The following is a 15,883-nucleotide window of genomic DNA, read 5'->3' on the forward strand; positions in this document are numbered from 1 at the left end:
TTATTTCTTATTAAGGCTCCAACCAGTCCTAGCTTTCTCTTCAAACGTATTACACACAACTCGAAACAACAACAACAACAACCGCCGCCACCAGAAACTGAGCTAAACTGCAAAATTATCGATTCTTCCAAATCTTCCCTCTTCCCCCTCCCTTGTTTTCCAGCAGAGTCGTGTTACGTGGAGAGGGTGTTACATGGACCCCACTGTGGCACTCTGAGCACCACATGTGGCCAATCTAATTTAGCCCATGGCGAAACAAATCCCCAGTCATGGAATAAACCTGCTCGCGCTATTAATGAACGCTGCGAGAAAATGTTTAACGTGACTTTGTGAAGCTGAAGTTGGGAAAAAGCTCGTAATTTCTCGCAGGGAGCAGAAATAGTCTGGTCAGCAATCCACCCAAACGTGAATATTCAAATATGGACATAATAATTCACCGTTTGAAAAGATTAGGGGAAGGGGTATTTTCTTTTACAGGAGATTGCAAACATCAACATTCAAGATCTGGAGACTCCTTGAAGATTTTCCAAGAAAAGTGGACAGAAGCAGTTCAGTTCTGAAATGAAAGCCTCTCTGCTTCTCAAGGGGTTTGTGGTTTTTTCATAAAATGAGATGTTTTTCATAATTTTGAAAAGAGAAGCATCCCCCCCATAAAGCCAATCCACAAGACTGCCCTTCTACAAACAAACTTCATATACCAGTGTCTGAAAGGCAGATGAAAAACGCCTTCAGTATTAGACAAAACGCTAATTCACAGAATAATATTTTTTTATCTGAACATTGTGCTATATTACCAAGGCACAAGCAAACAAACAAGAATAAATTAGAACACCCACACTAGCAGTAAAATTTCCAGCAGAAACATGTTTAAAAGAAAAAAAAAAATACCAGTTTTTGTATCAAATGATGCTAAGAATCAATTGAGTATTTGATTCAAGAAGTGAACTAACAAATGCTTACTCATGTGAGTTGCTTTTCTTGTCCCTTCGAACCACTGAAGGGAAAAATCCGTTCTAGACCTATAAGCTGCCTCACTATAGTTCTTTGTCCAGTAAAGACATTTGTTTCACCTTGCATGGAGATAGTTGTATCCCATTTTTGGACAGCTGTAGGTACAAGATTAGATCCAGAGGCTTAAACTTGCAATAGCAAGAAAAAAAAAATCATGCAGCATGGCATGCTTGGAATGCTATCAAGACGTAAGTAATAAAGGAAAGACATTTTCAAGGGAGCATAATCATAGAGTAAATACAGGCAGTTAGCACAGATGAATTTCAAAGAGGGAAGAAAGGAAGCATCGTGTAAAGAACTGCAAAACAATGGATCTGAAAGATAGGCAAGTAAGAAGAAAACAGCAGTCCTGTCCTAAACATTAGAAGGCTTCTGCCTGTCATTATGGAAGATTATGTTGGTATTCAGTTACATAATGAATACATATATAATTCATCCAATTGTAAACAGATTCTTTAAAAATCCATTTTATCCCACAGACATGAACATTCTATTAAGGAAAGAACCACTTAAGTATTTCTGCCTCGTGCCTACATCTGCATAGCCTATATTTTTAATTCACCTGACTAGATGATTTCCTACATCCCTCCCTATCTGCAGGTAAGACCTGCACCAGAGAAGGGACACGATGTGTCCTTTTTCCATGAAGGCTTTGCTTTATGACAAGAGCCTGCCTTCTGGGGTTAAACATCAAGTCTTTTGAATGATTCCTCCTGCATCTAAATTGCACCCACAAACCTAGAAACACATGACTTACAACTCTTCCCAGCTGATCCTTTCAACTGTGAAGCTAGTTCAAAATGAATTCAACTGATGAATCCTGGGATTAGTTAAGAGACAAGGCTGGGGTTGGTCAATGTGGGTGTTCTGCTTCCTGCAGCCTTCCTGAGAAACTACTGGTAGCTTCTAGAACATCTAATTCAGCTACCTGTGCCCTAGACCATGTTGTGTCCTGTCTTGTTAGGTCAGACCTGCTGGAAAGCCTTTGGAAAATGACTCCGTTTCCTCTGCAGAGTTCTGTTCAGTCTGGGATTCAGACTTGCAGAGAAGCTGTTTCCTGGTTCTCCAGTCTGTGAGCCAGGGAGAGCATGGAGCAATGGGGTGGGCAGACTGCAGAAATATAGATAAATTAAATGGCCCTTGTTTATTCACAGTACAGGGAGTTTATTTCTTCCCAAGGCTGTGTGCCAAAAGCACACCCTTACTGATGTGGCACTGAGTCTTTGTGCCTAAGGAGGAAATGCCACATCAGACTGATTGCTGTTGTAGTAGTTCAGAATTACAATGGCCTGAAAACAGCTAGAGTTCAAGGGTTGGGTTTGCTGGGGAGGCACTAAAATACAGAGGGATTGCAGGTCCTGGTAGAAATGCTCTAAAGAGGGGGAGACCTGAGGGAGTCACTCATAAAAGCAGAGGAAAAGTAAGGGAATAATGCAGATACCAAGGGTAAAAAAAAAAAAAGAGGTTGCAATGACCATATTCATTTTCAGACACTAAATAATATATTTGCATTTTGGGAATTAAAATATAAGTGCACGTGATGGTTTGGAACCTCATCCTGCCATAGCAAAATTCACACCAAGTGGTGGGTTGCCAAATGCTGTGATCCCTCAATGCATAGAACTGAAGGGTTACTACAAAAATAAGAATGGGTATTTTTGAAGGCGTGTAGTTTGCTGCCTTGGATGCTTTTCCTCAGGCTCAGCTGCAGTGCGTGGAACAGGTTGGGAGCAATTAAAGGAAATGAAATCTGTCTTGAGTGCTCACTCGGAGAACCAGGAAGAAAGAAAAAAAAAAAGAACAGTTACCAAGTGGAAATTTGTTTAACTACATGTCAAAGTACTGAGAAGAAGGGTGATGTTTCAAAGTGGTTGCTCATGACAGGGGGGTCCTTCTTGTGAGCTTTACAGATAATCAAGCATGCACACAAAAAATAATAACAGGAACCACCAGAGAAACCAGATGGAAAGTCCTCTGAAGGTGGGAAGGGACCAAGAGAAAAGACATTGACCCAGTCAAGCTAGCTTAACTCTTCTAACAGGGGATAGATGAAGGCTAAATGAGGGCAGGAGCTCTGCATTATCAAGATACAAATTTGTCAAAAAGACTTCATTATTAATTTCTTAAACTTTAAAATATTGCTGACATCAAACATGTACATAGCTGATAACAGTCTGTCCACACATTAATTACACATTAACTACAGTGAGTGTGTCAGTTAATCCTATTGCAGAAGCCACAGGACAGGATAAATTCTATTGATTGTATCTTTGTTATTTTATGGCACACATCATTCATTCAGAGTCTTACATATTCACTTGATCTTCCACTTAGCAAAGTAGAAAAAGAAACAAATTTTTCTCCCTTTCTGAGAAACAGATGATTTGATAAGGAAATATATGGCATGGAGAACTGATTTCACCTCTGTTGAATCACAAGACTCTTCTCTGTGATCATATAAGCCGTAGAAAGGTGGGGCAAAATGCAATAGCTATCTCCTCCACAGATGGGAGTTCCATTTGGTTTCAATGCTCTGAAATAAAGAAAGCATACAGAATTGTAAGGAAAGCTCAATTAACAACAGAAGAAAAGATGAGATGCGTTCTTTGTACTGTTTTTTAAGTCACGACCGGCAGACAGGATAGGACAAAGAGGATCCTTTTGAAAAGGATTCATCTCACTCCTGTGTTTCTAAATGGTAATGGTCTCTAACTATACGTCAACTCTTTCCAACTTCATTCATCAAACAGAACCTCTAGAGAGACCGTGTTGATCCCCATGGCTATAAAATTCCCTCAGTGCCGTAATGATCTGAAGGTACAAAAATTCCATGGAAATAAATCCCAATTAAATGCCCATTAACAACGATGGAAAGATCACTGGGGCTATTAGAGGCAGCCCTAAGACACAGTAACCACACACAAAAATTGTCCAGCTTCTTATTTATCTGCTTTAATCACTGCAGTGCAAAGAAAAACCTTCCTAACATTTCAGTAACCAGAGCTAATTTATTGCAATTGAACACAGAAACATTTTTACAAGGTTTTAAGACTTACTATTTGTATTGTTGCAACAACTATTAGCCCAGATCATTTATTTTTCCTAACTGTTATAAGAGAAGCTTCTTTTTCTCCTTTTTTATGGGAAATAAGGACATAACCCCAATTTTACCAAAGCAGCATCAAATGGTGAAGAAACTTGCCTCATTTTTGTTTGGAAAGATGTAAATCTGGAACTGAGCATGCTTCAAGAGAACTCCCTTCAACAGTAGGACTTCTTAACTCATCACTGTTAATGGGCTTGATTCCCGAGGGTGGTACATTGGCTGATTTCTGTCACATTCTAGAGGTTTAATGCAGAACTGGGTAAACAGATTAAAGCGCCTACTCATATACTGTCATTCAAAGTCAACATTGTTCTTAGAGTGTTCAGGGAAGTCTGATACCAAATCCAGCTCTATGTCATGACCACACCAAATATATCACAAAGAGATAGTCCTCAGGCTTAGTGGCATTCAAGCAGCATTGAAGATGTTGACCACAGGATCATGCCCACGTGGGTTTGACCTATTTACTGGTGTTTTTTTTTTCCATTCCAAACACAATTTCCTCCTAGAGATCTTGTACCTTAAGCCTTTCTGTCATACTTAAGTAGAATGAATCTTCACTCCTCTGCGACAATTTGCACCAAGCAAAAATCTGGTCTTGCAACTTGTTCAAAACCTCACTGCAATTATAGCTGCAAACTCACTGAATTCCTCAGCCTGAATATTCCTGATATTGAAATAGACTGTGCCATCCTAACATCAGCTAACAAACTATGTGATCTGTTTGATACACTCTAGTCCAGGTTTTGATCTCGACACAGCACACAGAGAACATTGTTGAAAGTGACATGTGATATCTTACTGAATTCAGGCTCAGGGAAATTGCCAGTACTTATCTTGCTTGACCAGAGTGCAACCTACAAAGCAGTAATCACGAAATCTTATTACTGTACAAAGATTAGAATTATACACTGGTATCTGTAGTTCACACTACTTGATTGGTTTAGGCCTTGCTTAACTGGGAGATACCAGTTTCTTGCAGGAGTAAACTATTCCTCAGCTCTGCCTTCTTTCTGCCAACCATCTACTTGCTTCAGTAGGGCATGCATTACACAGAGCTTTGATAAATGTTGTCTTGGCAAGCAAAAGCACAATTTATTTGGTTTTCTTCAAATCTGAGAAGCAGCCTAAGCTCTCTTCTTATCCAAGTAAAAAAATACCCACAACTTTTTGCAAGAAATCACTGTTAAAAATGAGGGAAACCACTGCACTTCCTTAAACCATTTACTTCCATTGCTAATAATTGACTAATCAAATTAAAGCTCCCTGGGGGAAGAAAGTGGCTTTGCACTGGCCCATGTACTTTTCAGTTCACACTAGTACACAAATACTTTTCTGCCACCATTTGCCTTCTTCCTGTAGGTTACTGGTGCTTTCACTGTCCAATTGCTGTTATCTTTGCTAGCTGGATTGTAGATTTTCCTTTCTTTTTGCTGGCACCTGTTTTACGCTTGCACACAGCTCCAGAACACACTGTCCATCAACTGATTTCAACAGACCTCTATACACAGTACACCATGCCATACTCCCTGGTGGAGAGTTCTGCCCTTACTTTCACATCTGGTGGGCTTCAGGGGTCAATTTTGAATGCAATAAGTCATTATGTTTCCCACTTAGCCACTACCAGCACATTTCTGCTGATCTTCATATGTCCTACTTTTGGCTAAATAGGAAAACTTATACTTCATTCATAATTGTGAAATAAGCCTGTAGAAACTACAGCAATCAGCTCCAAGAAACAAGGTTCTAAGTGTGCCACATATTTTTAGTGTCTTGTATTACATTTTGTCAGTTGGAAATAAGGACAAGCTAATAGTACATGATCAGCTTATTTCTTCAGATACCTCAGCATCATCACGGGGCAAAGGTTCTTTCTCAAGCACCAGTATAGAAAATCAGCTTTGATCAAACTGATTAGCAAACAAGATCAAACCTTGGAGCTGATCACAAACCCATGGCTTCTAATTTCTACTGAGATTACTAAGTATCTTGTACAGACCTGACTTTTTTGTCTGATCAACTGGATTTAAGAATCTAGAGCAAAACTTATAGATGGAATCTATGAGAACTAGCATACAACACTGCTAGGATGGCTAGTATAGCCAATAGCTAAGTTTTGGTGAACTTTTCATAAACCTCTGATCTTGGTAGCTTTTAATTTCCAAACCGTAGCTGCTTTGGGTAGATTATACTCAACAAGTTTTCACCTCTTGCTGATAGTTCTTGTGCAAAGGTTTGACCTAAACAGTCTTTTAATTTCCCTTAGCAGGCTCAGGGGGATGTACATTGCAAACCACTGTACAATGGTTTTTGAAATTGTAGTAGGTACATTGTTGGTTACTTTTCCTCCAGAAATCAACAGTGGGTCCTCCTTGGGAATACGTACATTTGAGTGTGGTTACCGACTCCTAACCCCACGCCTTCTTTTTGCCAGAGTTGGGCAGGTTTAGGGTATTTTGCTGCAGATGGAAACAAATCCAAATTTGATTGCCTTGCAGGTTTTTGAAAAGTTACAGCTTGCACACGTTTATGTGGAGATTCATTAGATGCTGGTTTTTGACTCTCAACAACCCAGTATGACCAGGTTACACAGATAATGTCCTAAAGAATTAAGTACCACCTCTTCACCTGGGCTCTGTGGACACATTTTCAGTGCCCTAGGAAAAAGTGAAAGTTGTCATTAATGTGGAATACCAGAAAATGAAGGAGTTAGAGGGCTTGGCTGGAGTGGGGAAAAGGTTAGTAGGATTGCTATGAGGCTGGATGGGAAGGGCAGGTACAGCAAAGCAAGTAGAAATTCAGAGAAGCACAGAAAAAAGATGAAAAGAGTATGACTGGGTGTTTGCGACGATGTAATTAATGGGAGATCTTAGCCTCTACAGTCTCTATTGCCAGAAAGTAGCAATAAAAACACACAGGCAAAGCAGCTTAGTTAATTTCATGTTAAATACTGGAGAGGTCCTTGGGTCAAATCCTCTGTTATGCATTTACTTACCCTGTCCAGTGAAGAAACGTGGGACTGTGGGAATATGTTCCAGCACATTGAGCCAAGAAGCAGTTTAACCAGCTCCAATGTACATTGGTTTAATAGGGAAAACAAGGGGAACATGGCACATGTGACTCCCTACTGCCCCTGTTCCATTCAAACACCTAATCCTACAGACTTTTTCTCTGGAGGCATTCTCAGAGCACTGAGCACACCTCATTGCCAGTTCCCACTGTAATCTGCAGCCACAATAAGCAGTGAAAGACCCTGGCCAAGTCTGGGACCCATACTTAGGATTCTCTTCACCCTGCAGCATGTATTTTTTCCGTGCAGATGAGTGGCCCAGCCCCAGGCATGTAGCAGAGACTCACTGTTCATGGAGCAGAAAGAAAACACTAAAGGGAACAGGACTTCAGCCTACAGGTTTGGGCGTTTAGTGAGCCATGGGAGCCCTTGCTTTGATCCCAAGACTGTTTATGGTCTTTGCACAAAACAGTCACTGAGCAAATTTCCTCAGTACTTTGGTATCGTTCAATGAACAGCAAGTTATTCAGTATTTCATTGCAATGCATAAATCCATTATTGCTAAGAGGCATGAGGTGAAATTATAGATATTCCTTGACTCCCATCCTATTACGAGTATGAGACAAAGTGATACATGTGCCGATAAAAGGATTTAAAATGATGGTCTGTGTGTCAGAAGTGCAGTACAGTCAGAATTATTTTTAAAAGATTATATTAAAGTATAAATTAAAAGGCTATCCGAAAAGAAAAGTAGATGACTTCCAATAGGGTATAACATCTATCAAAGTTTAGCATATACTGTGTAGTTATCCTTAATGGGCTCAAACTTTCTCATAGATTATTCACATTTTCTGTGGGAAGTCTGGCTGGATCCTCTTTCTAACCCCTGTAAACCATGGCTGATAATATCTTTCCATTATATTCCTAAGGTGCAGCTATTTCATTTTTACCCAAGGGATCCCAGAGCTATTGTGTAGTCCCTAGAAAGCTTTAAAACAATTTGTCAGTGTAGCAATTCTTTTTTCCTCCCCATTGCAAAGAATCTTACGTTTTCTTAATTTGATCGCATGAAATGTTTGGGTTTGACTACTGAAATAATCTTTTAAAGGAAAAAAAAAGAAGAAATGTCTTGAGAGGTTACATGTTGCCTCTGCAATGGTTGGACAAACAGTGCACGAACAATCCATTGCTTGATTAGATACTAATTCCCTGTGGTTTATCTTAAAGGTACGTAGTTCTGTCTTTGAGCAAGTTCACTCTTAGAAGTAACGCTTATGCCTGGAAAAGCCAATAGAAGAAAAGTAACAATACTAATAGAAAGAAAATAGTCATTCTTCCTAGAAAGGATTTTGCTCATAAGTGCTTTTAATTTTACTTTTTTTTTTCCTACTGGGATTTCCACAAATCACAGAAATAGAGAGAGCATCTGCTGGGAGAACAGTATTCCAAATGATCATTAACTGCCTAAAAATTGCCTGCAAATACATATTTGGCTTTGTTATGCCTAATAATGACTCATTGCTGAATTGTCTGTCTCTGTGTTGGATATGAGGACAAATTAACAAAGTAAATGGAAAAGCTCTAGACTGAAATGCTTGCTATCTTAGGACTGATCATTTGGTTCATTAAGTTATTTCCTCCTCACCCTGACTTCCCAGAAAAACTCTTTACTTCATCACAGGAAACTGATTTCTTCATTCACATGCTATTATTGCTGAACCTAATGGAGATATTTTTAAGATGGTGTTATCTGGACCATGCTTGGCCCTTCCAGCCCAGCCTGGGATGACAGAAAGGAGGTGTATCAACATGATGGGAGCAGATCAAAGAGCTCATAAGCCCATGATTCCCCACATGGCTGCCTCTAACTTGGACAGTGATGCTCTGGGGGGGAATGCAGCCAAAGCTGTGAAGTGCTCCTTCTGATGGTTTTTTATCCCTGAATCTTATCTGCTTTCTAGAACTTACCTCAACTGGTAAAAATCTCCCACTGCTGTTAATGCCGGCACAGCTTCCCCAGCGATGGTAGCCATGGGCCTGAGCCACAAAGGCTCTCCCTCCATCTAGCTCTGCAATTACCTATGGCACAGGTAGCTCTAGCTCCTAGTCACAGCCAAGGCTTTCCCTTGCTGGGTGCATCTTTTGCAGCCTGTGGTATGAAGCCAGCAAGGACAGGGCTGACGATCAGGTCCGAAGTCTGGGAAGTTTCTGTCCCATGTGGCAGATTTGTAGGGCTGACGTGTTTTACCCTTGCTACATCTGGATCCCAGAGGGTCTGGCTGGGAGCACTTCAATTACATGGTTTGCAGCACCAACAGGCTCTAATGCAACCAGTGGATTGGAAAGTGCCTGACAGTGACAGCAGGCTGAATCCTGGCATGCTGATGGAGCTTGGCATTGCAGCCTCTAATTAGTTGATCTAATTCCCTTTAACTTCTCCTGGAGAAGAGATGATACTTGCACTTCAGTTTTTCAGTTTCTCAGTAAATCTAAGGAGACAGAAAGGCTTTACAATTATCTTTAGCTTTAGAGTCTAACATAGCTTACTATTCCTCACTGAAAATTGAGCTGGAAGAAGTCTTACTAAGCAGGTTGAGCTAGAAATCTTCAATGCAACAGGTATGAATTGTAAACAAATAGATTTTTACATTTAACCACGCTCTGGTAGCCATTTATCCAAGCCTTTGCCTCTGTAAAAAAAAAAAAAAAAAAAGGAAAGGAAAGGAAAATGAAATAAAATTGAAACCCTAGATTTCTTACTTAAAGAGTGGTAAATCAGGCAATGAACTGCTCTAAATAATCCTTTAATGCAAAGAAAAAAGCTCTATTATCCTTCTTTTACATCTGTAAAGAATGTATTTCAACTGAAAGACAATTAAAAATGCGGTTGAAAGCAAGAACAGCTTCTATGAAGAGCAGAGACTAAAGCAGCTTTTAACAGAATGCAGTCAAAAGCTTAACTCACTACTCTGTTTGGTTTTTACCCAAATAAAATTTAAGAAAAGTCAAAATCTGAGTCTTATCTTTGTAACAGGAGACAACAGAAACATCCCCATCTAACATTTCTGGCTTTCAAAAATGAGACCCCATCAAACAGGTCTGAGTGTTGCACTGGTTGTATTATTGGGTAGTGCTGGCTCAGAACAATGAGACATCTTTGATTAATAAAATGTACACTTGTGCTGCAGGCCGTCATTGGACCCGTTCACCACTTAACTCTCATCTAAGCCCTCAGGCTTAAGCAAAACCTATTTGCCTTGCACTGACTTTCTGCTCAGGGGTGAATTTCATTCTGTGTGAGATCTGTCTGTGCAATATAACCCAAGAAGTAAAGAAGAATGAGAAATATCTTCCTTCATTCCCACAACATGTCCCTGTTTTCCTCTTAAAATGTCTCTGATAATTGCTTTCAAATGCTGGCGTGTATGTGCTCCTTGGAGGAGGCACTGATTCAAAGAAAATGTACAAATCTCCAGGGCTGATTCCGGTTTTCAGAGGACAGAGTTCCCTAAAATAAAGCTTTAAAAAAAAAAAAAAAAATGAAGTTGTTATTTCTCTAATGAGCACATCTGAAGAGTTGGACCTATCTTTTTTCCTTCAGTCTGACAGAATGATGCTTCCATCCTGAGGAACATTTGCATGTAATTACATAGCCCATCCAACTTTTCCTGATCAAGTGATACGGCATGCAAGTCAAGCGCCAACATACAGTAAAACAGACTGCATCCCTATTACCAAGATTAGTTTTAACTGCTTTTTGAGTTTCTTGGAGAAAATGCACTCTCAAGTCAGCTGACAGCTCCATATTATTGCTCCACTAAAGAGTGTTGCAAGGGCTAAGCCCTCTAAGCTCCAGCTATTGTGATAATTTATTCCTTTTGTTGATGGAAGGATGCAGAAGTCCTCATCTTCTCATCATAACTGACTTAACGGAGATCTCTGGCAACAAATTGATTTTTTTTTTCAACCTGCCAAGTTCCTGCAGCACATTTTAAATGAAGCAATCTTTAATTTATTCCTAACAGATAATCCCAATAAAACACTCAAACAGCAGCTTCTGCTGGCATTCTGAATGCAGCTGTTTCATAAAATAACAGCAGCAGTTCCATTTTGTGGAGAGCTACACTTCTCTTTGTCTCATTACACAATAGACTATAACCATGGCTAACCAAACTGCAGAACTTTGTATTTTGTTTGGATTGTGGTACTCAAACTCCCACTGAAGTCACAGCAGACCAAAGCTTAAGAGATAAAGAAATAAAGAAATAGATCCAGTCTGGTGTTGTCACCAGTTACTTCATCAGCCTTAAATCTGCTTGTAAGGGAAACCGCTGTACACAGAGGCAAAGCCAATCCCATTGAAATTCAGTGCTTTCATCTCTCATTTCCATAGGACATCCTTCAGCAGATCTCATCTGAAAATGTACTATAAGCTAAGATGTGTGGATCTGTTTCTTTAGCACAGTGTTTCAGGAAAGAAATCTGCTGTTAGTTACAGATATGACATTTGAAATGCTATCAAACCACTCACACAGCATCAGTGAATGTTCTCAGAGTCTGTACTGGTTTGTGACCTCGCTCACTCACATAACAAGGAAGATCAGATTTTCCTGCTGTTGGACTGTCCTATGCTGCCAGCAATTTTGCCACCTTCACCCCTTTTGCTCTCCATAGGGACTTTCATACTTTTAAAGTACATTTTTGTTTTCTTCTGCCATAAGGTTTTTCATTTGCTGTTGGCCAAATAATGTTCATAATAATTCTTTCTAGAGAAAGAGGTTTACAAGCATAAAAATTACTTGTGAATTTTGTAAGGCAACACAATCTCTAGCTCCCCATGGTCATTTATCATAGGAGTATGAAAGTGTTTAATGGTAATCTACCAGCTCTACATCTTCTGTCTACTCTGAGAGCTGCTAATGCCTGGTCATGGATTATATACTAGCCAGATATGCATGCCACATCTATATGTAAAACATATCTTTCATTCAAACTTTCCATTTAAAAAAAAACAGATTTTTTCAGAAAACTACTACTAATTATTGTAAGTATGCAATACTTTTTTTCTGACTTAACCTCTCCTATGCCATAGAAAAGCCATGTGAGTGGGGCATCTACACACAATGATTGGTATCTCTTACCAACAGCCTGTGAGCTCACAGGATGAAGGCAAATGTGAATTAAATTCCTGTCTAGAACTGTTGTACAACCAAGACATAAGGTGCACAGTCCTTTTAAGATGGTCAAATATGAGTTTCTCTGGTTGTGGCAAGACGTGAAAGCATTAAAGACAGCATAAGGAAGACAGGTCTGCAAGATCTGAGTGTGAGCTGAAGGGGAAACCACTGAGATGGTTGTTATCAGGCTGACCTTTTGTGGCTCCTGGTCTCTTTGTGGTTCTCCATCTGTCTCCATCCATCTGTTGCCCCCTGCTTTTTACTTTGACTGTGAGCTCTGAGAGCTTCTGCTGGTTTGGGACTTTTGGAGCCTGTACTACACTTGGAACAAGTCCACATTTCCTAGTAATGAACAAGAGTCCCTCATGGAATAATATGGATGGTCCAGAATTTCCATCCTGTGGGAAATCCTGATGTTGTGAACATTTTCTCTTCTGGAACCAAAAGCATACATTTCTCACTGAAAATAAATTATATGTAAAAAAAAAAATAAAATAAAATAATGAGCACCATTAAAAACTTCTATCTGAAGAATACCAAACATAGGGCTATTAAAATAGCGTAGGGTTAAGAAACGTTAATATGACCTAAGAGTCTAAATAAAGTGAGTTGAAATGCCAGCTACGTAGCAAATCTTTTTATCTCTGAAGGTAAGAAAGATTGTGCCTTACTGTAACAAAATGTTTCAGCATTACTAAAATAAAATTATAGTATCACAATTATTTGTTTCATCTTCTTATCTTTGAAAATATCATCAGAGTTGACACATTCCTGTAAAATATTTCATACTGATGAAACCACACTTGTTGGATAGGAAACCGTTCTTTCATAAAAACTCCACCTCAGAGATTAGCTTTGGCCTGGTGCTAGAATTCTGCACAATGAAGTCTTGAGAGGACTTGCAGTTGCTGCAGTCCTGGATAGAAGCATATCTTCAAATTAGTGAAAAACAAAATTCTCCCTGCATTAACAGCAGGGAAATTCATACAAATAGAATATCAACTCCATTGTGCTCAGACACTGATTTTTCGTGCATGAGGATATTTGAATAAAAGTGTTATTATCAAGACAGTATCTGATCAGTTATGTGGCTGTGATCCTTGCGTTGACAGCTTATGCAACCCACCACTCAGAGAGCTTAAGCATTCCCTCTCCCTACAGGATAATTTTGCATGAAGGGGAGAAGCTGACAGTCCTATCCATGCCTACTTCCCTAACTCAGGCTCAAAATTCACAGTTGTGAAAACACCAAATTCCACTATGGCTGTAAATGTATCAGAAAACAACAACATCCAAGGGAGTACAAAACGACAGATCTGGGCTCAGTCAAGTGCTTGACATTCATCATCCTCAGAGAGGTTTCACAAAATGACTGTCCTCCTGTCTCTCCAGCAACTCAGTCTTTGCTTAATGAGTACGTAATAAATCGATAAAGTTTTCTAATCTTCTCATATTAGAAAAGAAAGAGAGAAGCAGCAAAACAACCTGGTTCTCATCCAAGCGTTTTCCCTATCTCCCGTGAAAGCTTCACGTTCTTTGGAGATACTTACAAATAAGTTTGTTAAGAGTCTAACATCATAAATAATGGCCCAGTTTGAAGCTGGCAAAAAGATGAACAGCATCTATTACACGTGGCTCACCTTTGCAAGGCTAAATTAGGCTATGAAAATATAACTGACCTGATTCCACAAGAAGACCATGAAAGACAATGTGGTGAGCACACATGCTTTGCCTCTCAGACCAGAGCTCTCTGGCCATTGCTGCTGGAGCACTGTGTGAAACCATACGTGCCTCCTTTAGGAAGCCTGCTTAGGTTTTAAAATGCCAAAAGAAAAGAAAGTTCCAGCTTGGTGATTCAGTACAGCTCCCTTCAGGGCTCTGGCTCCAGGTACGGATGACTCTAGAGGGATGTAGACACATTCAGGAAAACATTCCGTTCCTACCTTCCTCCACTCCAAGGAACTGGAAAGCACACAGAAAGAGAGATCAACTTGGTCTCTAACGTAAGTTCCCAGGAAAAGGGGAAAGGTTAGCTTATGTACCTTGGTGTGGGGGAACCCCTACCCGCCATATTTTGATCACGAGCATGCTGCTTAGCTCAGTTTCTTCTTCATTCCTTTACCAACTTCCTGATCAGTCTTTAGCTGATTCATCATAAATAATCTGTATCACACAACCTGTGTGATATTTGCCTTGCTAAGTCAAATCAAGTAAAACAGGCTTGTAATTTTGATAAGGTCTAACCCAAGACTGGAGCCAGCAGAGAATGCTGGGTCAGCACAGATTGGGGTGGGAGGACGAGATTTCCTCCTGCCATCAGTTCTCACTCTCTGTGTGGTCATGAGAAAATTACAGTAATGCTATGCCAGGCTGCAGTCTGAGTTACAGACAACAGTGTTAAATCTCTTGCATATATGTGTGAAATGTGCCTGAAATACTTTGTGAGGCCCTCTGATATCTTACAATAAAGGTGCTAGGGAAATAAGTACAGCTATTCATTGAGGTCTAGAAACCAGAGCCAATAACTGACTTTTATCCGTCTTCAACTCTCAAGCAGGTAAAATTTGCCACTTTTGGCAGAGTATCACTGTCAGCTTTGGTTCAGCTGACCTTAATCTCCTGGAAAGTAGAAACCCGCAGAAAAGAAAATGATACATATATATATGTGTGCGTGTTTGTGTGAATGTGAGATGCCCCCCAAGCTGCTGCCCTACTGAATTTCAATACCTCCACTTTAGTCCACATGCCTTCTCCATGGCTTTAGCCACACGAGCTGCTCACCACGAGAAATGCTAAGGTGCAAATTTGCAGCGCGTCAGCTGCTCCGCAGGAACCGTCTGAGTTCACGAGCCACAATAAATGCATGGCAGCTCAGCTCCCACTCTTTGACAGCTAAGCTACTTCATATTTAATGCAAGGGCTTACCACAGTTACCTCATGGGGCCAAGCGTGAGCACGAGTTACTGCAGCCTAGCTGATGTGCTGTAAATTTGCACCATATATCATAACCTGCTTTAGAAATAGGCGGTTACTGGGCAGGAGAATGAGGAGGGCAGCAAGTCTGGCACTGGGCTCCCTGCTCGCATCCCTAGGCCTGAAGGATCTGACGGCAAAGCTGCTGCTCTGCTGAGAACATGGCAGGAACCCGAGCAGCCAGATCTAGGGCTACGCTGGATGCCTGTAGGGTGTGTGATTAAGCCTGATATGCCACATAAACTGCGCCCTTTGCCAAGTCCTAAGGTGCGGCGCCGCTGGCTACATGTCCACCAGGGATTCAGCCAGCCCAGGGCCCATGTACCTGCACAAGAGGTCTGCATGTTCCACAGGTGAGATACATACTGGGGGCACTCGTGTCTCCACACTTTTTGGTTTATATTCTTGTGATGTGAATACAAGGCACTGGGTTTCCTTTGCAGATCAGGAGCCACTGGAAGTCACTAAGGTCAAGCTAAGCTCAGATTCTACAGAACCACAGAATCGTTAAGTTTGGAAAAGACCACTACGGTCATCTAGTCCAACTGTCAACCTAGCCCCACTATGTCCACTAACCATGTCCCTCAGTACCACATCCAGCCTTTT

Source organism: Tympanuchus pallidicinctus, unplaced genomic scaffold, assembly GCF_026119805.1.
Source record: "Tympanuchus pallidicinctus isolate F22 unplaced genomic scaffold, pur_lepc_1.0 scaffold16, whole genome shotgun sequence".
NCBI lineage: Eukaryota > Metazoa > Chordata > Aves > Galliformes > Phasianidae > Tympanuchus > Tympanuchus pallidicinctus.